Here is a 22,591-nt window from a genome sequence, read left to right as displayed (position 1 = left end):
TTGGGTTTAGGCATCCTTCCTTTTATTTGGCTCAATTTGGGCATGAAGGAAGTTATCCAGTTTGCTGCTGGTGGTTATCAGGGGACTGCTGGCAGTCAGAGAATGCTTTGTTGTTGTTGTCTTATGCTGTCGAGTCGTATCCGACCCATAGTGACACCAAGGACATATGTCTCCCAGAATGCCCACTTCCATCTGCAATTGTTCTGGTAGTGTATCCATAGAGTTTTCTTGGTAAAAATATGGAAGTGGTTTACCACTGCCTCCTTCCACGCATAAACGAGTCTCTGCCCTCGACTCTTTCCCAAGCCCCCACTTGCCCAGCTCAGGTGAGTTTTAACTTGTAGCAGATTGCCTTCCACTCACTAGCCACTGCCCAAGCTAGGAATGGAATGGTTTTGCCTCTGCTTGACTCTCCCTTCTGTAGTTGAGACTGGTAGAGTACTGGAAACTTTCCAGGTGTGACCCCGAGAGGGTAGCCAGAGAATGGAAATGGTTTATTCTGTAGCTGTCACATCTTTCTTGATCTTCTGGGACTGAGACAATTGGATGCCAAATGTAACAAACTCTATCCTATTCCTTCTCAGCTTCTTAGCTGTTTTCCCACACTGCAGACTACCCCCTTCTCCTGGAAATATGATCTTACCGTGGTTTCTCTTGTCAGTTCACTCCATGTTCTCCTCAGCTGATCTTTCTCAGTTTTTTCACTGGATCTTTCTCTGCCAAATTCACTTCTCTTTTCACATTCCACTCATTCCCTTGAAGAGCTTATTTGTTCTACCATCTCTATGCAGATGACTCAATTTTTTAATTCCACTGACCTTCTGCTCCACCCCACTTCATCCATTCACCAACTTGGACATACCTCAATCTCATCATCTGAAGTCACTGTACAATCTCTCATCATGCCCTAAAGTGAAGTCCTTATCTTCCCTCGCAATCCTCTCCTCCACCTGACTTTCCCATCACAGTTAACAATGTCCCTGAAGCCTGGGACCTTGGCATTAACCTGGGCTCCATTTCATTCAGACCCCTTATTCAGTCACCCAATTATGTTGGTTCTTCCTCTACAATATTTCCAACATCCACTCTTTCATCTCCATATAACTGTCCCCCATGCTAGTCCAGACACCTTTCACATCTGGGCTTGACTACTAGTTCAGCAACCTCACTGGTCTCCCTGTCTCTCACCCCTCATCAGTCCATACTTCACTTGCACCTAATTGATTTTTCTAAAATGTCCATCTTCATGCATCTACCACATGGCTTAGTGGAAAGAGCCCATGCTTGGGAGTCAGAGGTCATGGATTCTAATCCCGGCTCCTTTTCAGTTGTCAATTTTGTGACTTTGGGCAAGTCACTTAATTTCTCTGTGCCTCAGTTACCTCATCTGTAAAATGGGGTTAAGACTATGAGCTCCACGTAGGACAACCTGATAAACTTGTATCTACCCCAGTGCTTAGAAAAGTGCTTGGTACATAGTACCTGCTTAACAAATACCATCATTATCAAATGCTTAGAACAGTGCTCTGCACACAGAAAGCATTCATTGAGTATGATTGAATGAATTCCTTTCTGCATCAAGCAGAAATTCCTAACCATTGGGTTTCAAACTCTCAATCAGTCTTTTCTTCTTATTTATCCATATCTTCTCTCATTATATTCCAGCTTAAACTCTTTACTCCTGTGTGTCTATCTTATTCACAGTGTCTCACTCTTGGACTCTCTTATCTTCCCCCTGCCTGGAACTTCTTCCACTTTTAAATATCTATGCCCTTCTGAAATTTCCTCCCCTCCAGGAGACCTCTTTAATTTATTTATTATACCTCAATTCATTTATTTATATCAATGCCCATCTCTCCTTTTAGACTGTAAACTTGTGTGGGAAGATAATGTGCCCATTATATTGTACTCTCCAAAGCATTTAGTAATGTGCTCTGCACACAGTATGTGCTCAATACATGCAATTGATGGATTGACTGAAACTCTCCAAGTTTAATTTCTATTCTCCCAAATTATAAATCCCCAACTACCATTTCAGCACTTTTATGCCACCTTGATCTCTTGTATATTTACAACCTCTAGTAACATTTATGTCTAGATCTTATATGTCCTATTACTTAAGTACTAATTCATATACCAATTCCATTTTTCTTCTTTCTCTTATCTGAAAATTAGTTTAGAAACTGTCTATCACTCCAGATTGCGCTGTAATCTCATAGTGGGTCAGGGAATGTGTCCACCAACTCTGTTATATTATTGTATTGTACTCTCCCAAATGCTTAGTACTCTGCATACAAAGCAGGAGCTAACAGGATTTCTGCCTAGGGGTCTTAGATTCAGGAAGGCCTTAACGGCCCCTCAAATTCACATTCCCTCTTGACCTTACCTGTATGGCCCTTACTTGGGGCCTGATGAAGATGTTGCCCTAAATAGACCTTCCTTAAAGGGCCACTGAGAGGCAGCCCTGTTAAGTGTTTGCAGCTTCAACTTCCTGTTAAGACATCCAACTTAATGGGAAGGAGAATGCATTCAGTTCTGTGATAATGTGCATTTTCTTTTCACCAAACGTTTTGCTTAGGGGATTTGTTCGGGGATTAGAGAATACTCTTCTGCCAATGCGGGACTTTTTAGATTCAGCATGCTGGGATGTCAGAAAAACAGCTCATTTAGATTTCTGTGGTGTTGGAATAGGTGAGTTCTAGAACATGTGTTTTCTTTAAGGTAGGGCTTCATGAGAACTGTATTGGGGTATCTCTGCCTAGTGTTTTCACAGTTAAGACTTCCATGTTATTATTCCATCTGCCCTCCAACCTGTTCCTTTCTTCTCAGTGAAGAGGGACTGACATGCAGGTAAAGAAACTGGAATCTGCATTGTAAATTTGGAAAAAAGCCAAATGAATGCGGCGTTATAAATTTTTCCTAAACCTTCAGCATAGGAAAAAAACACCAAGAAATTCCGACTAACCAGGGCTGAGCCCTTTGTATTTCAGTGTTCCCCCTAGTTCTTGTGCTTCACATCCCTTTGACCCTTATTAGAACGACAGCTGACAATCTGGTTCTCCAGCTCCTCACCAGGCAGTGGCCTCACTGGAGCCACTTGATGTACCCCAGGCTAGTGGGGTCAGAGATGTGGCGAGAGTCTGACGGGTGACCACATCTGTCTCAGTCCTCTGACCCCTTGGGAACTGGAAGTGTCTCTAGTATTTAAATACATGAGAGAAGTCGGATTGGATGAAGATGAATGGGGAGGAAAGGAACCAACCTTCATAACACAACCTTCATAACGGTCAGCATAACAACCTTCGTTATACTGATGATATTACCCTATAGCAGAAAGTGAAGAGGATGTGAAGGGCTTATTATAAAAGTTAAGAAGCAGAGCAAAGAGATGGTCCTGCATTTAAATATCAAGAAAACAAAGATCATGACAACTGGACGTTTAAACTTATTTATAGTGGATGGAGAGAAGCCTGAAATAGTTGACAATTTTTCTCTCCTGGGATTGATAATCAATAATAAAGGAACTAGTAGTCAAGAAATATGCTGAAGTTTAGTGTTAGGAAGACTTGCTAAGAATAGCCTGGAAAAAATTATGAAATGTGCTGATGTAACAATTCCCACAAAAATACAAATTAGCAGTTCTGTGGTGTTTCCAGTGACAGTTTATGGATCCAAAAGCTGGACAGTGAAAAAACAGGACAGAAAGAGCATCGATTCTTTTGAAATGTGGTGTTGGAGAAGGCTTTTGCGAAAACCATGGACTGTGACAAATGGGTTTTGGAGCAAATTAAGCCGATGTGGTCTTTGGAAGGCCAAATGACTCGACTTAGATTAGCTTATTTTGGGCACATCATCAGGAAGACTAATTCTCTGGAGAAGACAATAATGCTAGGAAAAATACTGAGAAAATGTGGAAGAGGCAGACCAGCAGTTAGCTGAATAGAAACCATAATAATGATAAAGGAAGAACCTTTAGCAACGTTATAAATTATTCCAGAAGATAGGACGTTCTGGAGAAAATATAACCATAGAGTCACTATGAATTGAAATCGACTCAACGACACTTGATAATAATGATAATACCTCGCTCAGAACTAATGTATACTTATTGATACATTTTTCACTCAGTAATTTATTTTGATTACTCTGTTTTTAATACTTTTATGTTTGTCTTCCCTATTAGAATATAAGCTTATTATGGACAGGAAATATGTCACTTCTTTGCCTTAGTTCAGTGTATTTCACCCAGGGGGTGCTCAATATTTTTCTTCCTCTTCTCTATGCCTCCAGCCTTTTCTCCCTCCTCTTCTTCTTCCTGGTCTTTCACCAGACTCTCCTCCTTCTCCTCCTCTTCCTATGTTCCTTCCGATCATTTTTTCCCTCCTCCTCATCCTTTATCTCTCTTCCTCTTCCTCCTTTCTATCAATGGTATGTACTGAGTGCTCACTGCGTACAGAGTGCTGTACCAGCACTTGGGAGAGTACAGTAGGAGTACAATATTAGTGTACCCATTATTTCAGTGGGATTCTGAGGGACACAGGGACTGGAAGGCTGTTCTTGGTCTGACTGATGACATCAACCAGAGCTTCCAGAAGGCTCAGCCTTGGTTAGCCCTCCAAAAATGACCCTGACCCTAAGCTCAGTCATGCTTGCCCTGCTTAGTGGTTCCTATATTCCCAGCAAAGTTCTCCCTGACCTGCAAATGAACTTTCATAAAAGTTCATAAAAATCAGCTTCGCTGGGGCACAGCCTTTCTTCACATCTGTAGGTTTTCTTGTCTCATAATGGTTTTTCAGGAAGCTTATTTCAAGGGGTTCATTTTCAGATGACAGATCAAAGCCTCTCCACTGCCTAGTCTGGCTTTATTTCACCAGTTTGGGACATTTCTGGATCCAGCCATTCCAGGGGCCTGAGGAGCAGTCAGTCACAGAACCATCCAGCAATAGGAGCCAATGAGATATAAGTGATCATTAGAACAAAAACAATCAATCCATCCCTATTAGGAGCTATGATTATTACTCAACAGCATACGTAAGGAAAGCGGTTAGAAAGTATGAAAATACCTCCCAACATAGATATTGCACAGCTGTCTGGCTAATAGGTGATTTTACCTGATATATGGTTCATAATGCCCAGGTACAACCAGATGATGACATTTCATAATCTAACTCTGCATTTTCGTTAGTGCTGACACTGGGAGGTAATTATAGTATCTTCTGTAACAGTAAGGTTCATTGCATGTGCTAAAACTGTGATGTGAAATTAATCAAATCTGAATGAAAAGGTCATTAGAAAGTTAAATTATTTTACTGATACCAGCAAAACACTATATAAGCATGAACGAGCCTCTTTTGTGAAATAATGCCTCTAGTAATTCACTCATTAGTGTCATCTCACTGGAGATATCTAATTAGTGGTTAGCCCATGAAGTCGAATTGTATTCCTAAATTTTTTTGCACTTTCAAAGCTGTACAGTTCAACATTAGATGATGCAGTATTTCTGTTCCAATAACACATTCGGCTCAACATTCTAGTGGCCCCTATTCACAATAGTCATAACTGGTATTTGCTAAGCTCTTACTATGTGCCAGGTACTGTACTAAGCACTGAGGTAGATACAAGGTAATCGGGTTGGATGCAGTCCCTCTCCCAAATTGGGTTCACAGTCTTAATTCCCATTTTACAGATGAGGTAACTGAGGCACAGAGTAGTGAGGTTACTTGCCTAAGATCACACAGCAGACAAGTAGTGGAGCCGGGATTGGAACCCAGGTCCTTCTGACTTCCAGGCATGCGTTCTATCCACTGGGCCATGCTGTTTCTCTACCTTCCATCATGTTCACTGGAACTTGGTCTTCAGCCAGTTCCTTCTCCTCGCGCAGAGAGTTGCCAACCTCACTGACTCTTTCCCAATCTCCATTTCTGCTTTCTTTGAATTTGGCCCAGTGACTACTACTACAGGGGGAGTGAGAGTCTGCAATCCTGAGAGACTCAGCCACCAGTCTGTAGGCTCCTCAGGCCATCTACAAGTGCAAATTCTGAATGTCAGGGGTTGATGGCATCAAATTACAGGGATATCTTGATATGCATTGGTGTAGACCCTTAAGCATGTCCTTGTTTTGGCCATAAAATGGAATCTAGAGAGTCTAACACTGGCTTCCTGCCTCTACCCTACAGGAAATGAAATCTTAACCATGAAAATGTGACTCTAAAGATTCAAGGGACACCAATACTTCCATCTGCATAAAGAGCAAGCATAGAGAGATTTTATCTTTGCCAATGAGTTTGTCCTACCCAGGGCCTGACTCTTAGTATCTCAGTCTTTGTGAAGAATTTGATCAAGGAGAGTAATCTCTCACTTATTTACCAAATACCAGGCTGGTCTGTCTGCTTCAGTGGTAACCAAATATTCCACCGCTATACTATATCATTTCAGAATGTGCCTCATTGTATTTTTGAGTAAACAAAAAGTAATGGTAGATTTGACCGACAATTGCTATTTGCCAAGTGCTTTACTAAACACAGTGGTAGTTACAAGATAATCAGGTCAAATGCAATCTCTGTCTCATGTGAGGCTTATAGCTTAAGCCAGGGGGAGAACAGGCATTGAATCTCCATTTTTCACAGCTGATGAAACTGAGGCACAGAGACATGGAGTGACTTGGACAAGATTGCACATCAGGAGAATGGTAGAGTTGGGATTTCAACCTAGGTCCTCAGAGAATCTATCAGCCCATGGTATTTATTGAGTTCTTGCTATGTGCAGAGCACTGTACTAAGGGCTTGGGAAGGCCTCTTGAAGGGGATGTAATTTTAATAAGGCTCTGAAGTTGGGGAAAGTGATCATCTGACAGATATGAAGGGGGAGGGAATTCCATACTAGACATTGGGGAGGGATCAGCAGAGAGATAAATGAGATCGAGGTACAGAGAGCAGGTTGTTGATAGGGAAATGAAGTGTGTGGGCTGGGTTGTAGAAGAAGATCAGATAGGTAAAGTAGGAGAAGGCAAGGTGAATGAGTGCTTCAAAGTCTATAATAAGGAGTTTCTGCTTGGGGCAGAGGTGGGTGGTTAATCACTGGAGGTTCTTGAGAAGTGGGGAAATATGGACTGAATAGTTCTGTTGAAAATTGATTCTAGTGGCAGAGTAAAGTATGGACTAAAGTGGGGAGAGTCAGGAGGCAGGGAAGTCTGCATGGAGGCTGATGCAGTAGGCAAGACAAGACTAGATAAGAGCTTGGATCAATGTAATAACAGTGTGGCTGGAGAGGATAGGGCAGATTTTAGCAATATGAAGGTTGAACTGACAGTATTTGGTGACAGATTGAATAAGTGGGTGGAATGAGAGAGAGGAATCAAAGATAATGCCCAAGTGATGGGTTTATGAGACAGAAAGGATGGTGGTGCTGTCTACAGTGATGGGAAAGTCAGGGGGATGGCAGGGTTCTGGTGGGAAGATGATGAGTTCTGTTTTAGATATGCTAAGTCTGAGGTAGTGGTGGGACAGTCAAGAGAGACGTCCTGAAGGCAGGAGGAAATATGAGACTGATGAGAAGGAGAAAGTTCAGGGCTAGGGATGTAGAATTGGTAATCCACATAGAGATAGAATAATGGGAGTGATTGAGTTCTCCAAGGAAGTGGGTGAAAAGGGAGAATAGAAGGGGACCCAGAGCTGAGCCACAGTTAGGGGTGGGAGGAAAAGGAGGACCCTCCATAATGGGCTGAGAACAAGTGGCCAGAGTGATAGGAGGAAAACCAGGAGTAGACAGTGTTAGTGAAGCCAGGGTTAGATAATGTTTCTAGGAGAAGGTGATGGTCAATAGTGTTGAAAGCAGTTGAGAGGTTGAGGAGGATTAAGATAGAGTAGAGGTCATTGGACTTGGCAAGAAGGAGGCCATCAGTGACCTTTGAAAGGGCACTTTTTGTGGCGTGAAGGGTACAGAAGCCAGATTTGGTTGGGCGGGGTTGAGGAAAGGAAATGGAGGCAGTGGATGTAAACAACTCTCTCAGAGTTTCAAGAGAAATGGTAGGAGGGAGTTGAAGCAGTAACTGGAGGGAATCATGGAGTCAAGGGAGGGTTTTTATTAGGATAGGAGATACTTAAGCATATTTGAAAGCAGTGGAGAAGAAATCACTGGAGAGTGAACCTGTCAGGGAGAAAAGAAGGTAGGGGACAAGTATTTTGATGTGGTGTGAAGGGATGGCTTTGGAGTTTCAGGTGGAAAGCATACATTTTGAGAGGAGGAGGGAGATCTCTTGAGATACTACTGGGAAGGATCAAAGAGTTGAAGAAGGGGCAAAAGGTGGGAGGGACTGGAAAGGAGATTTTAGGGAGACTGTACAAGATGGTTTCATTATTATTGTTATACATTATTCTGCCATCACAATAGTGGGGTAGGCTTCACTGTGCTGCTGCTCTGGTCCTTTCAATGGCAGTGTCACCCCTGCCCACCTGGGTCTGCTTAGGAGAGAGGGGGACACCCTACCTCACTCACAGTCCCACCCTGGCTCTGGCTCTTGCTTAATATTGCCTCTTACCATCATCACGCCCCTGCTCCCTGTTAGAACACCTCCTGCCATACTGGTTAAAGGAATTTTTTGATCTGGTAGTAGTAATAGTACTTCTTAAGCATCCATTTGGGTCAGAACCCTGGAGAAATATTAAGTATTGGATCTGTAGCTCCTGACCATATACTATTTTGGCTTTGTAGTTCTTCATTTCAGCTGAGACTCTTCAGAACACAGCCTGTTTTGTACTTCCATGTTCACCTGTGCATAGTTAGATACTGCCTAGGTAGCAAAATTCAGTGGCATCATTCAGTTCTGTGTTGGCAGTGATTGCCTTTGTATGAAGGGTTTCCCAAGTATAGGCTGGTAACTTTGGCTCTTTTCAGACTTACTGTTAGTTCAGAGAACTACGCTAAATCTGTCCAGGGATTTGATCTTGCATTTTGTCTCCAGGATATCACCTCTTGGATGGCCTTTCAGCACCTCAGACTCAATATATATAGACTGAACATCTCACCTTCCATCCAACTTTATCTCTGTCAGTAAAACATTATCCTTAGCCAGAAGTCTCCAAAACTGCTGTCCTCCTCAAAGCCTTCCTTTGGGCTCTCGTATCCAACTGCTAATCCTGATGATTCTTACTCCTAAACCTTTTCCATGTGCATCACTTTCTTTCCATCTAAATGGTCACCATCTTGGTTAAAGCACTCATCGTGTCATTGCGAGACTTCTTGAGTCCATACTTACCCCATGCACTAGATTATCTTCTGGAAATATTGCTCAACATACAGCTCTCTTATGGGTCTCTAAACCATAATCTTCTTGTGGGCAGAGACCATGTCTACCAACTCTGTTGTATCACAATCTCCTAAGAACTTAGCACAGTGCTCTGCACAAAGTAAACACTCCATAAATTATATTGATTGCCTGATTCTTAGATCTCTTCACTCCTCAACAACCTCCAGCGGGTGCCTATCTCCCACTGTATCAAACAAAAACTCCTTCCTATTACCTTCAAGGTTCTCTAGTAGGCACATGAGGTTTGCTCCAAAACCAGAGTGTGTGTGTGGGTAGACCAGGAGATAGAGAGGTGACTTGGGCTGGGATGGGAGGACTGAAGACCATCTGTCCACTCATCATCCTATCTCCACGTCCCACATGGGGTTCACAGTCTTAATCCCCATTTTACAGATGAGGTACCTGAGGCATAGAGAAGTAAAGTGACCTGTCCAAGGTCATGCAACAGACAAGTGGTAGAGGCAGGATTAGAACCCACTAAATCACCTTTTCCCCTCCTACAATGCCTCACTGTTTTCTTACTACAACCCAGCCTGCACACTTCATTCCTCTAATGCCAAACTACTCACTGTACCTCAATCTCATCTATCTTGCTGCCAACTCTCTCACTCACGTTCTGACTCTGGCCTGGAATGCCCTCCCTCTTCTATCTGACAATCACTCTCCTCACCTTCAAAACCTTACTGAAGGCACATCTCCCTCAAGAGGTCTTCCCTGACTAAGCCCTCATTCCCTCTTATCCCTCTCAATTCTACGTCACCCTTGGACTTGAATTTGTTTCCATCACCCCTCTCCCTCAGCCCTACAGCATGTATGTACATGTTCATAATTTATTAATTTATATTAATGGCTGTTTCCCCCTCTAGACTGTAAGCTTGTTATAGGCAGGGAATATTTTTACCTACTGTGTTATATTGCACTCTACCTAGCATTTAGTACGATGCTCTGCACACAGTAAGTGCTCAATAAATATGATTGATTGGCGTTGGAACAGATGCAAGAAAAAGACTTGGTGAAAGTATGCTCAAGATTGTAACATTTCATTACTGAATCTTTCTCTTCAATAATTTTCTGCCTATCCTCATGTTAAAGATGCAAAGATAAAGATTTCAATAACTTTCTTTTTGGTTCAGATTTCTGTTTGTAGTGTAAAAAATACTTGAAATCTGTAGTTTAAGAGAACCTAATAGAAAAGACAAATATCAGACTGGAAATTATGGAATCTGATGAGTCAACAGGAAGAAGCCTAATTTCATGTTTGGGCTTTTAAATGGGACGCCCTGTAGGTTACAGTAATAAAGTGGCAGAAAGTGATAGAATCAACTACAGTTCTGCTAAACACCTACTTTTTGAAGATCCCTATTGATACACGCCATTGCTGAGAGACAGATCCAGCTCTAATCTGGTAGAGTTAAGTAAAATCAAACAAATTACAAGAATGAATCCTCATTCATAGAGATCACACCTGCCAGAAAAACCAAAACCTAAGAACTAAGGACAGGAAAGTAAGAATATTTTAATCTGCATGTTCTCTGCAGGCATCAATTTCCTGACCATTTTTCATTTTTATTACTCTTTGGATTAACGTTCTGATCTGAGCTGTTCCACATTTGCTTTGATATACTCAAACATTGTCTGAATAAATAAATGCATTGTATCTAGCAATATTTTGTTGGTAATTTATTACCTATATTAATATTTGTTTTTCTAATACATCTTTCACAGGGCTTTAAATTTTATCATATTCTCTACCTAGCAATAGAGCCATTTTCATTGCAAGCGTCCTACAGTAATGGATGGCAGCCTTCAGGGGATACATTTCTGAGAAATTTATTTCACCTCATGCTGTTCAGCCACGCAGGGAATGAATTTGTTTCATGACAGATAAGGATGACACAGATCACTTTTAAAATGGTCTTGGGCACTGAAAATCCATATCAGGCAAAAGAAATGCAAGAATATATTTCTTTGCATTACAGTTAATTTATGCAATGACCTGGTCTTGTGAGCAGTCAGTAAGTGAGTGTAAGTAAGCAGCTGATTTGGTTATTTAGGCCCTCCAAATAAGTAGATTATTCCTTCATGTCGGGGAACAAAAAACAAAGGAGTCATAGGGTTTCATTCTACCAATAGTGAGTGGCTTTGCCTTTGCAAGCTCAGGCATAATTTATCATAAAAAAGATCCATTTTAAAACTCTGTTGTGAGGCTAATGAGCTCCATTTCTAACCATCCAATTGTGCACTGATGAGAAATTCTCCAAGCTAGGCTTTGTGGGATCAGGCTTGTGTTAGGTGGCAAGAAAGATCTTGGCTGAAACCTCAGTAGTATTTACTCGAACCAGCACCAGCTCTGATTTCAACCCTCATCCAGAGATCTTCCTCAGTCTGAGCATGTCAAAAGCTGCCATGTTGTCTCCACTTGGGCTCCCTGAGGCTCCTCAGTGTTTTCTGACACTACCAGCAACCACTCACACCAGGACTGTAATTTGTTTATATTAATATCTGTTTTCCCCTCTAGATTGCAAGCTCCTTGTGGGCAGGGAATGTGTCTTATATTGTCATATTGGACTCTCCCAAGTGCTAAGCACAGTGCTCTGACTGAGTGACTGACTGAGTGATTGACTGACTGAGTGACTGACTGACTGGACCCAAGGTTAGTCCTCCTGAAGTGATTTTCTGTCCCTCTCCCGAAGGGCAGTTCTAAGTAGGTATGAGGACACCTCCTCTCTAAGGGTCACACCTGGAGAGTTTCCAGTACTCTACCTGTCTCAACTACGGGAGGGAGAGTCAAGCAGAGGCATAACCATTCAATTCCTAGCTTGGCCAGTGGCTAGCAAGTGGAAGACAGTCTGCTACAAACTCACCTGTGCTGAGCAGCAGTGGCATGGGAGAGAGTCGAGTTCGGAGACTACAGTTTACTGCACGAAAGAAGGCAATGGCAAAACACTTCCGTATTTTGTCCAAGAAAACTCTATGGATACACTTCCAGAACAATTGTAGATGGAAGTGGAGTGTTCTGGAAGAGAAGTGTCCATGGCATCGCTATGGGCAGGAGACGTCTCAATGGCCTAAGACAAGACAAAGACACCTAGTTCACAAGATACAGAGGTGTTTCAGATTTAATAAGGCTAAAGTGCATTTTATTAAGGCTGAAGGTTTTCACATTAGGAAAAAGCACCCCTCGTAATAAGCATGTGTCTAGCAAACATTTTTCAATTCAAAACCCCACCTCTTCTAGTTCAAAAAAAGCATCAAATCAGATCTCACTTTTGGAAGTACCTTCTCTTTTCTTGATTTGTCCTTGAACTGCACTTCTGTTTTTGGAACTCTAGCCTGGTGTAGTTAGCTCCATCAAGATGTAGGCATCTGTATCCACGTGTTTCCTTCTCCACGGGGCTTTTCCAGGTGTCTCTCCATGGTGTCTTGCTTAGACATAAGAACTTAAACTTCCTCCATCCTTTCTACTTGAGCAGTTCTCCAGTGATAACGCTGAACCTTTTTCTGAACCAGCAATCGTTTCTACACCAGCAATGCCATCCAGGTGAAGAATCCCCTGCCGCCACCCGCCCCCCGGCCACACCTCCTCTGCACTCCCCCCTCCCTCCCCAAAGACATTTGTATGGCTTCTACTAATTTCTCCTTTTGACAAAGACAAGGAGCTTAGAGGCTGTGAAATTGCAACTCCTTTTCCTTGAAGGACTCTGAAATTAACATTCTTTGTTTGGAAATCAGGTCTGGGTCTAGACAAATTCTAGGCCAGAGATACATTCTAAGAGAAAATGCTTACTCTTCACAAAGTTTGAAAGGAAGAGGTTTAGCTTATTTCTTGCATTGGCTCATCAATTCCAGTTCATCTCCCTTTACTAAGAGTACTAGTATTAGTAATATTTACTGAGCACCCCCTTAGTGCCATTTACTATATTCATTCATTCAATCATATTTACTGAGCGCTTACTGTGTGCAGAGCACTGTACTCAGTGCTTGGGAAATATGGAACAAAGAAATGGCATGTTCCCTGCCCATAAAGAGCTAACACTCTCCTATGAGGAAGAAACGTAAAAATATTTACAAGTTGTAGAACACTCTAAATGAATAATTAAATAAATGTATATAAATTCACAAGTTGTAGAATAGATCCGTGAGTTCTGCTAGATAAGTTCATAACTAGGTTCCTCCGCAGCAGTAGGAAGCTAAGAAAATGAAATTCCCAGTGAGTGTTGGCATTTTGTTTTCTCTTCCTTGTAGAAAGTGAATAACACTTTTGTTTAATACCAAAAATCGATACATTAAAGGTTCTTTCAAAAAAGGGGATTACTGGGAAAAAATGACTTCTATTTCTAGCATGCATGCTACCCAAATTAATACCTAAGCATCAAACAACAAATATGCACATTAACTGATAAGTAGTAAGAGCAGATAAAGGCCCAACAACAACTTTACTGAAAGCAGGGCCCGGATCATATCTACCAACTCTACTGTATTACACTCTCTGCATACAATAAGTGCTCAATAAATACCATTAATCAATTGACCAATGAATTGATTTGAACTCCCAAGAGATGTCCAGTCTACCTTTAAAGCACTGCTAAAATTTGCCCTCTCCTTTCCATCCAAACAACTGCAATGGTGATCCAAGCATTTTTCATATCTCACCTTGCCTATTGAACCGGCCTCTTCGCTGACCTCCCTGACTCATGTCTCTTCCCACTGCAGACTATATTTCATTGTCCTGTTCAGATCATTTTTCTAAAGAAATGTTCAGACCATGATTCCCCAACTCCTCCAAAATGTCCAATGGTTTCCTGTCCTCCTCCTCATTGAAGAGTTACTCCTTACCATTGCCTTTAAAGCATTCATTCACCTTGACCTTTCCTATATTACCTTGATGATTTCCTACTTCAACTCAGCATGATCACTTTGCTCCTCCAAAAAAATGATGTTTTAGAAAAGTGATCCAGACACGAAAGTGAAATACAGGCTGGGGATGGATGAGGCTTGAGGCAGGGAGATCAGTGAAGAGGCTGATGCAGTAATGCTTCCAGGCTTATCCCCCTCCCCTCTCAAACCCCAAATGGCCTTGCTAGCTGCTTAATTGCCAAAGTAATTGGCTAATGAATAAATTCATTAACAGTGTTCATTGCTAGTGCTTATTCAATGAAGAACACTGTGCTGATTGTTGCCAGGCCAAGCCCGTGCTGAATCTAATAATGAGGAGTTGGGTTCTTAGGATAAAATAATAATGACTGAGCTTTCACAGGGTAACCAGGCCCTGCCTCACACCACCATGCACCAGTGTTGAGACAGCCTGACCCCACCAGCAGGCTGACCCAGGTGTGCTTCACATTCCTGTCTCTGTGCAGTATTTGTCCGCCCACTGGATGATAATAATAATAATGTTGGTATTTGTTAAGCACTTACTATGTGCCGAGCACTGTTCTAAGCGCTGAGGTAGATACAGGGTAATCAGGTTGTCCTATGTGAGGCTCACAGTTAATCACCATTTTACAGATGAGGTAACTGAGGCACAGAGAAGTTAAGTGACTTGCCCACAGTCACACAGCTGACAAGTGGCAGAGCCGGGATTCGAACTCATGACCTCTGACTCCCAAGCCCATGCTCTTTCCACTGAGCCACGCTGGATGATGCAGAATCTGAAACACCTCCCATTCCCTGCTGCCAGGTGTGACCCCCATTCCTATTCTCACCACCACCTCTACTTCCTCTTTTTCTGTATTGCTTATAGGGACATTAAGGAGAGTGCATCCATGTGGAGAAGTTTCCTCTTACTTAGTTTTGGAGTGATTTCTCCTTTTGTCTACCTTTTGAGTCTCACTAATCAGGATGGCTTGGTCTGTAGGCCACTTTTCCCTATAAACCTGAATTCAGGATGTGTTGAGGATGAATCCCCAAGGGGCAGGATTCCCTAAACATCCAAAAGTGTCCTAATGCTAAGGGGTGGAACTCTTTGAAGGTACAGACCTTATCTAATTAAGCCCTCCTTTCCTCTTCTCCCAGTCCCTTCTGCACACCCTGACTTGCTCTTTTTATTCATGCCCCCTCCCAGCACAACAGCACTTATGTACATATCTGTAATGTTTTTATTTATATTACTGTCTGTCTCCCCCTCTAGATTGCAAGTTCTCTGTGGGCAGGCAATGTGTCTATTTATTGTTAATAATAATAATTGTTGTATTTGTTAAGCGCTTACTATGTGCCAGGCACTGTACTAAGCACTGGAGTGGATACAAGCAAATCGAGTTGGACGCAATCCCTGTCCCATGTGGGGCTCACAGCCACAATCTCCATTTTACAGATGAGGTAACTGAGGCACAGAGAAATAAAGTGACTTGCCCAAGGTCACACAGCAGACAAGTGGCAGAGCTGGGATTAAAACCCATGACCTTCTGACTCCCAGGCCCGTGCTCCATCCTCTAGGCCATGCTACTTCCCATATTGTACTCTCCCACGAGCTTAGTATGGTGCTCTGCACAAAGTAAGCGCTCAATAAATACAATTGAATAAATGAATGAATGAGTATATTGGAGTTGTGGGATCTCCTCAATATGCAAAAAAATCCTGAATACAGTCTGCGGTATCTCAGTTACAAGAGACTGGGGGATGGGGCATTCCCTATGGTGTGCTGGGAAACCCTCAAATAGACAGGAAACCCTGAATACAATCAGATGTGTGGTACAATCAGCTATGAGATTGGGGGAAGATTACCTTCAGTGTTTTACCTACTATGTGTGGAGAGCCAAGTTCTCTTAAGTGACCAGATAACCTGAAGAATCAGAACCATAAGCCCTGCAACTCAATAGATTCTTTCCATGTCATTGCTAGGCCCTTTGCCCCAGCACTAAGGAATGAGAGAGTACCTTAGGGGTAGGAGACAAGATCTTTGCACACAGTAAGAACTCAATAAATATCAGTGATTGATCTGTTGAACAGCCTTCTCTAATCTCTGTACCTCCAGTCTCTCCCCTTTTCAGAAAATTCTACATGCTGGTATCTATATCATCATTAAGAGAGCATCCATGCCCCCTCAAAACCTTCAATAGCTACTTATTTCTTGTTCTGTCAAGCCCAAATTCCTGTTCCCTTGCTTCAGGTTCTCTATCAGCTCTTACTTATTACCTATCTATTCCCTCTATCATCCATCTTCAGACTGCTCATTCTCTACCCCCTACTTGTGTCTCCCTCTCAGATAGCTGCCTCCTCCTATCAACTGAGCTTGTCCTTCACCTTGCATTGAAGTTCCTCCCTTCTTTAAATCAGCCAAATGATGTACCCAACAGCCTTTAAAACCCTCCTAAAAAGCACTACTTCCCAAAGACGTTATCTGGCTAATCCATACCTCCCTGATCATGTCATCCCATCAGCTGTTTTAGCACAGGTCTATTCATTTGTTTATTCCACTCAATAACACATTTTCTTTCCTTTTGTTATTAACAAATTGCTCTTTTTTCCTTCCCGCTTACTATTTGCCAAACACTGTACTAAACACTGGGATAGGTACAAGCTAATTAGGTTGGACACAGTGTCTCTCCCACATGGAGCTCATAGTCTTAATCCCTATTTTACAGATGAGGTAACTGAGGCACAGAAAAGTGAAGTGAGTTGCCCAAGGTCATCCAGCAGACAAGGGGCAGAGTTGGGATTTGAACCCCAGTCCTTCTGATTCCCAGGCTCTTTCTCTATTCATTGGACCATGCACCTTCTCACCAGGCCATTCTACTTTTGCACAGATCTCCTCACTCCCCCCAAACCTCCAGTGGTTGATCATCTCTCTCCACATCAAACAGAAACTCCTCATCTTTGGCTTTAAAGCCCTCAATCAACTGTTCCACCACCAGCTCCTCTCTTACTACAACCCACTACAATGTGCCCATACTCTCTCTCACTCTCATTTTGCTCACTATCAACCTTTGCTCAGGCCCTCCCTTCTGTCTCAATTTCCCCCTCACATCCAAAATCCAACTACTCTCCCCATCTTTCAAGACCTACTAAAATTGCATGTCTCTACTAATCTAATCTCTCACTCCTCATCTTATTTTCCATCTCTAGTTGAGTCCAAATCCCCTAAGACAGTCAGGCAGTTGTACTTATTGAGTGCTTACTGTGTGCAGAGCACTGTACTAAGCGCTTAGGTGAATACTATCTAACAATAAACAGACACATTCCCTGCCCACAACGAGTTCAGCCACTTAGGTTCCACTCCTCCCACCACCACAACAATTCTGAACATATCTTCATATTAGGTCACTTCCCCTATTTACAATTTATTTTAGAGTCTGTTCCCCCCACCCCAGTTAGATTATCAACACCCTGAGGAAGGCTGACAGGAGCAGCAGACTCCCTCTTATATACGTGGAGCCCCAGTGGGGTGGGAGATCCTGGCCATGTGATTGATCGATGTTGCTGCACATCCCCTTACTCCTGTGGACTGATAGGGCTGGAAAGCACATGTTTCCAGGCTGTCTAGTGTCACTTGTTTTAGGGTTACTATGGTAGAATGAGAAAAATCTCCAAACCCTGTGATCCATTTACAGCCTCATTCTGACACATTTTCTGATCTTCGGCGGCAAGCCCTTCTGTTCCATCTAGAGAAACAAGAATCCTAAGGCCTGGATCATACCTCCGCCTATTATTTGCTAGTTGGCAAGAATCCACCTCATGTACAACTGCCGTCTGGGCACTCTGGGCGGCCCCCCTCCCTTACTGCCAGCCAGTCTGGACTCTGGGGATGGCTTTGAGACCTGGGGAGCAGAATGAGTGGACAGATATGCTGATAACAGCATTTCTGGTTGTCCCTGGACCCCTGAGACTCTTTCTAGAGAAGATGGATGCAAGAGGAGATTTCTGGGCCCATAAATGTGTTGCTTCAGCCTTTCAAACCAAAAATGAGGGGGAGTTTTGAGCAATGAGGCACTGGAGAAACCCAATACATTTGGCCTCCGTTTTGAGATGAATTTAGATTGCACATTACTCATCGATTCCAGGGACCTGAGCAATCACAGAGCAAGTGAAGGTTTGATCAATGGTTTGAGTCGTTTGGCCACAATCCAACCCTGGCGGTATTGCTACATTGCATTTCAAACTTTGAAATGATCTGATAAAGTTTCTTTAGTCCAAATGAAAAGCTTCATAATTCATGATTCGGACTTTTTCATCTGTTTTGAAATGATAAGGGTTCAGCCTCTTGCTGAGTTTCAGAAAGCCTATTCAGAACACAATGAGTGAATGCTCTGAGCAAGTGCACTTCCTTAAATGGCTATTTTCACTCTTAATTCTGTTTCCTTATTCCACACTAGAGTTTCCCTCTTCACCCTCCCTATATTGCCTTTGTCCCTTTCTCTTCTCCTCCTTCCTTGACTTACTCAGCACCCATCTTGGTGCTGCTCCTGCCTCCTGATTTTCTTGCCCACCAATCATGCCTTTCTTGCCCTCCCGTTTCAGCTTTATGAAAGATACCCTCCCTTCCTTCAAATCCATCTCCTCCAAGATACCCTCCATGATTATAGTTCATCTTCCACTAACCTGGTCAAGCCAGTTATTACAGCTACCTTGGTCCTCAATGGAGAGGAACTGGCAGATCTTGGTGATATTGTGCAGGTGAGACTGGCAGGTATTGGTGACGCATTGGATGTGTGGGGTGAATGAGAGAGTTGAGTCAAGGATGACTCCAAGGTTGCAAGCCTGTGAGATGGGAAGGATGGTAGTGCCGTCCAAAGTGCCAGGGAAGTCAGGGAGAGGGCAGGTTTGGGAGGGAAGATAAAGAGGCTATGTCCCCGCAAATGCCACTTCAGGACTTCTGTGCCACCTATACATTTGTGTACTCACCACTACGTATAATATTTCTGTACATTGTTTAATGGTATTTGTCAAGTGCCTACTATATGGCAAGCACTGTTCTAAGTGCTGGGGTAGATATAAGTTATTCAGTTTGGACCTTTGTACTCTGTTGCTTAAGGACTAATATGCAATAAGATATCACGGTCTAGTGGCAAGATCACGAGCTTGGGAGTCAGAGGATGTGGGTTCTAATCCTGGCTTCTCAACTTGTCTCCTGTGTGGCCATGGGCAAGCCACTTAACTTCTCTGTGCTTCAGTTACCTCACCTGTAAAATGACTTTGAGCCCCACTTGGGACAACCTGAATACCTTGTTTCTACCCCAGCTCTTAGAATAATGCCTGGCATGTAGTAAGTGCTTAACTAATCTCATAATTATCATTATTAATCAGTCACATATATTGAGTGCTCACTGTATGCAGAGCACGGTACTAAGCATTTGGGAGAGTACAATATAACAATATAAAAGAGTTGTAGACACATTCCCTGCCCACAGTAAGCTTACGGTCTAGAGGCGGAGACAGACTTAAATATCAATAAATAAATTACAGCAACGTACATAAATATGAATAATATGTCTACCTGGATACATACCTACTGACATACATAAACACCCATGTCCAACTTGATTTGCTTGTATCCCCAGTGCTTAGTACAGTGTCTGGAACATAGTAAGCGCTTAACAGATACCACAGTGATTATTTTAGAACCAGCATGGCGTAGTGGATAGAGCACAGGCCTGGGAGTCAGAAGGTGATGAGTTCTAATCCTGGCTCTGCCACTTCTCTGCTATGTGGTCTTGGGCAAGTCACTTGACTTCTCTGTGCCTCAGTTACCTCATCTGTAAAATTGGGTTTGAGACTGCGAGCCTAACGTGGGGCAGGAGCTTTGTCCAACCCATTTTACTTGTGTCCACCCCAGAGCTTAGTACAGTGCCTGGCACAGTGAGAGCACTTCAAAGATACCATAATTATTATTTTTAAGTACACACAATGTACTCTACTGCTTAAGCATTAATGCATATACACACACATACTGTCGATCCAGTGGAAACGGCATAGCTCTGAGAATCAGGAAATCTAGCTTCTAAGCCAGATAAAGGAACACCTTCAAGTACTATACCACCAGGGATGAAATCTTCTGACTGAAGACCCACTTAAGACATTCCATGAGGTGGGCAGGTCCAGCAGTAATATTAAAAAAAATCTGACTAATTTAGGTGGAAAAGATCACCAGGGCTCCTGAGATGGCTACCACATTGGTCTACAGTGCTACAGAGCAGCGTGGGCCCTATGTAACTTTGACTGTAAATGAGCTTTCGGTTATAAAATTTGTTTGCAATGGGTGGTGCCATCACATCATAACTTGAGTTAGCATGTTTATATTTTATAAAGACACCATTTTCTCCACCTTGCTGCAATGTATTTCAGATTATGACCCGTGGTTTATGTGTTTCACCCCACTGCTATAGGCATTTCATAGTCAGGGAGAAAACTCTAATTTCTATTGGCTCAGCTGCAGGACAGAAGTAGGGCATTTTGCTAACCTTGTCTGGCCAAGCTAGCTATTGTGAATGCCCTCCCTCCTGCTTCCACTGCAATCAATTATTTTCATCATGTCCTAGTGGGCTAAAAATTGTAAATATTGGGAAGCTACTTCAGGCCAGGTGCTTCATTCACACCCAAGTCCTTAAGAGGCTTGAGTCTCTGGCAGACCAACAGCTCATCTTGTAAACCACGATGACTCCAGGTCCATTAGGAAGCAGTCACTACTGGGATGTAGGGCCAGAGCACCTTCCTTTACTTTTTAGTGCTTTGGTAGGATTTCTAATCCAAATCATGAGTTCCATTCTCTCATCTGTGAATTTAGATGGCCCAGCAAACCTCCGGCAAAAGTCAGACTGCATTTGTGGTCACCAGGGTTTGACAGCCCTATTCAGAAGCCAGAGGAAACCACTCCAAACCTTTGTCAACAGCTCCTGTCCCCATCATTGGGGAAACCTGTTGTCAGTGGCCATATAAGATTCTGTAACTAGTCAGCCAAATAGACCATTCCATTTTAATGATCTAAAATGGTCTTATTTTCACAATGGGCAAGGACATCATCTAGAGATCCCCTACCTTTCCCAATCAGTGATTCTCTGTTCCAAGTGGGCAGGAGCCTGATCCAGGAGAAGAACCCTGGAGTGAGTAGAGGCAAGAAGAGCCACATCTTGGTGACCCCAACAGCTTTGGAAAGGTAGAAACCCTCAGTGATTCTTCTGGCTGTTGGAAATGTAGAGAACTTCCCATCCACTTGCAATGTGCCCTAAAATTCCTGCCTTTGCACAGTTGTATTCACCACACCTTGGGTCTCACAGAAAAGAGTGGTGTCTTGTGGGCTGGATTGCAAGATGGTTTCCATTTTGTGCCAAGATCTAAATATTTTCAATCAGACTCAGTTTTTTTGAAGGCCTTGGAGGAACCCTGCCCAGCTTGCTGTTTTCCTCATTCTCTACAGTGGTGCTGAGGTGATCGGCCTCAGTGGGCTTTTGTTACCATGTGGCATCAATCATTCTTATTTTTGCAGTTCAGTTAGTCAAGAACCTCCAGGCTTCATAGTTAATCTTCATTAAAGCATTACTGACTTTCATCAGCAATGAACTGTGGATTAAGAATAAATCAAGGCTGCCAACAGAGGGACAATCTGATTTCTCTGTTTGACTGTCACTAGTTTAATTTGCAGACAAAGATTTTTAGTCTCTCAAGGATTCTCTTCAACACATTGGAAGAGTTAGGAATTTTGGTCTGGCCAAAATCTGAAAGGGTGACTTTCCCTCATAACTAGCTTTGTTTCCTCCAGGAGAGCTCAGAAGAGAGGCACCTGCAAAGTCTGATTACTTTAACTAAGTGACAGTTATTCCCCTGCTCCCTTCCCCATCTCCTGGTCGTCATCTGTGTTATTTAAATCAAGTAGCTCAGAGAAATAAAGAAAATCAAATTACTGTGCAGCACTTAATAAATCCTATTTGTATGCATGACTCTCTCACAAGGAGGCACCAAATAAGGTAACCGTTTTTCCCCCATCACACTGTAGAGATGAATCTTGTTCATTTTCTCCTAGAATGATTCACTCAGAGACTTTTCCCTTCTGGCTACTCTGCTCCTAGAAGCTCGACCTGCACCTGTCATCATTTGGAGAAGTCCCTCCTGTTTATTGGAGCATATCTGAGAGAGTTAGGCTGATCTCAAGTGAGAAAAAGTGAGGGTCCTGCATCGTATGCTTTCAAAAGGCCCCATTGTGCCTTAGAAGAGGTTCAGAAGAAGGACTTTCAATTCCACAGCAATTATGTACATACCTATAATTTATTCATATTAATGCCTATCTCCCCATCTAGACTATAAGCTCATTGTGGTCCTGGAACATATATTTTAACTCTATTGTATTGTACTCTCCAA

The 22,591-nt window shown here is 42.7% G+C and overlaps 1 non-coding gene across 1 annotated transcript; it reads right to left on the bottom strand.

Moving 5' to 3' along the window:
• Positions 1-336: 336 nt before the first annotated feature.
• On the bottom strand, positions 337-474 carry LOC114814829. The gene has a single exon (XR_003762626.1). It is a non-coding gene; the product is annotated as a small nucleolar RNA SNORA7 (small nucleolar RNA).
• Between the last annotated feature and the right edge of the window lie 22,117 nt (positions 475-22,591).

This window comes from Ornithorhynchus anatinus, chromosome 10 (assembly GCF_004115215.2).
Source record: "Ornithorhynchus anatinus isolate Pmale09 chromosome 10, mOrnAna1.pri.v4, whole genome shotgun sequence".
NCBI classification, from domain to species: domain Eukaryota; kingdom Metazoa; phylum Chordata; class Mammalia; order Monotremata; family Ornithorhynchidae; genus Ornithorhynchus; species Ornithorhynchus anatinus.
The sequence above is the reverse complement of the archived record's forward strand: the minus strand, read 5'-3'. Positions and strand labels throughout refer to the sequence as shown.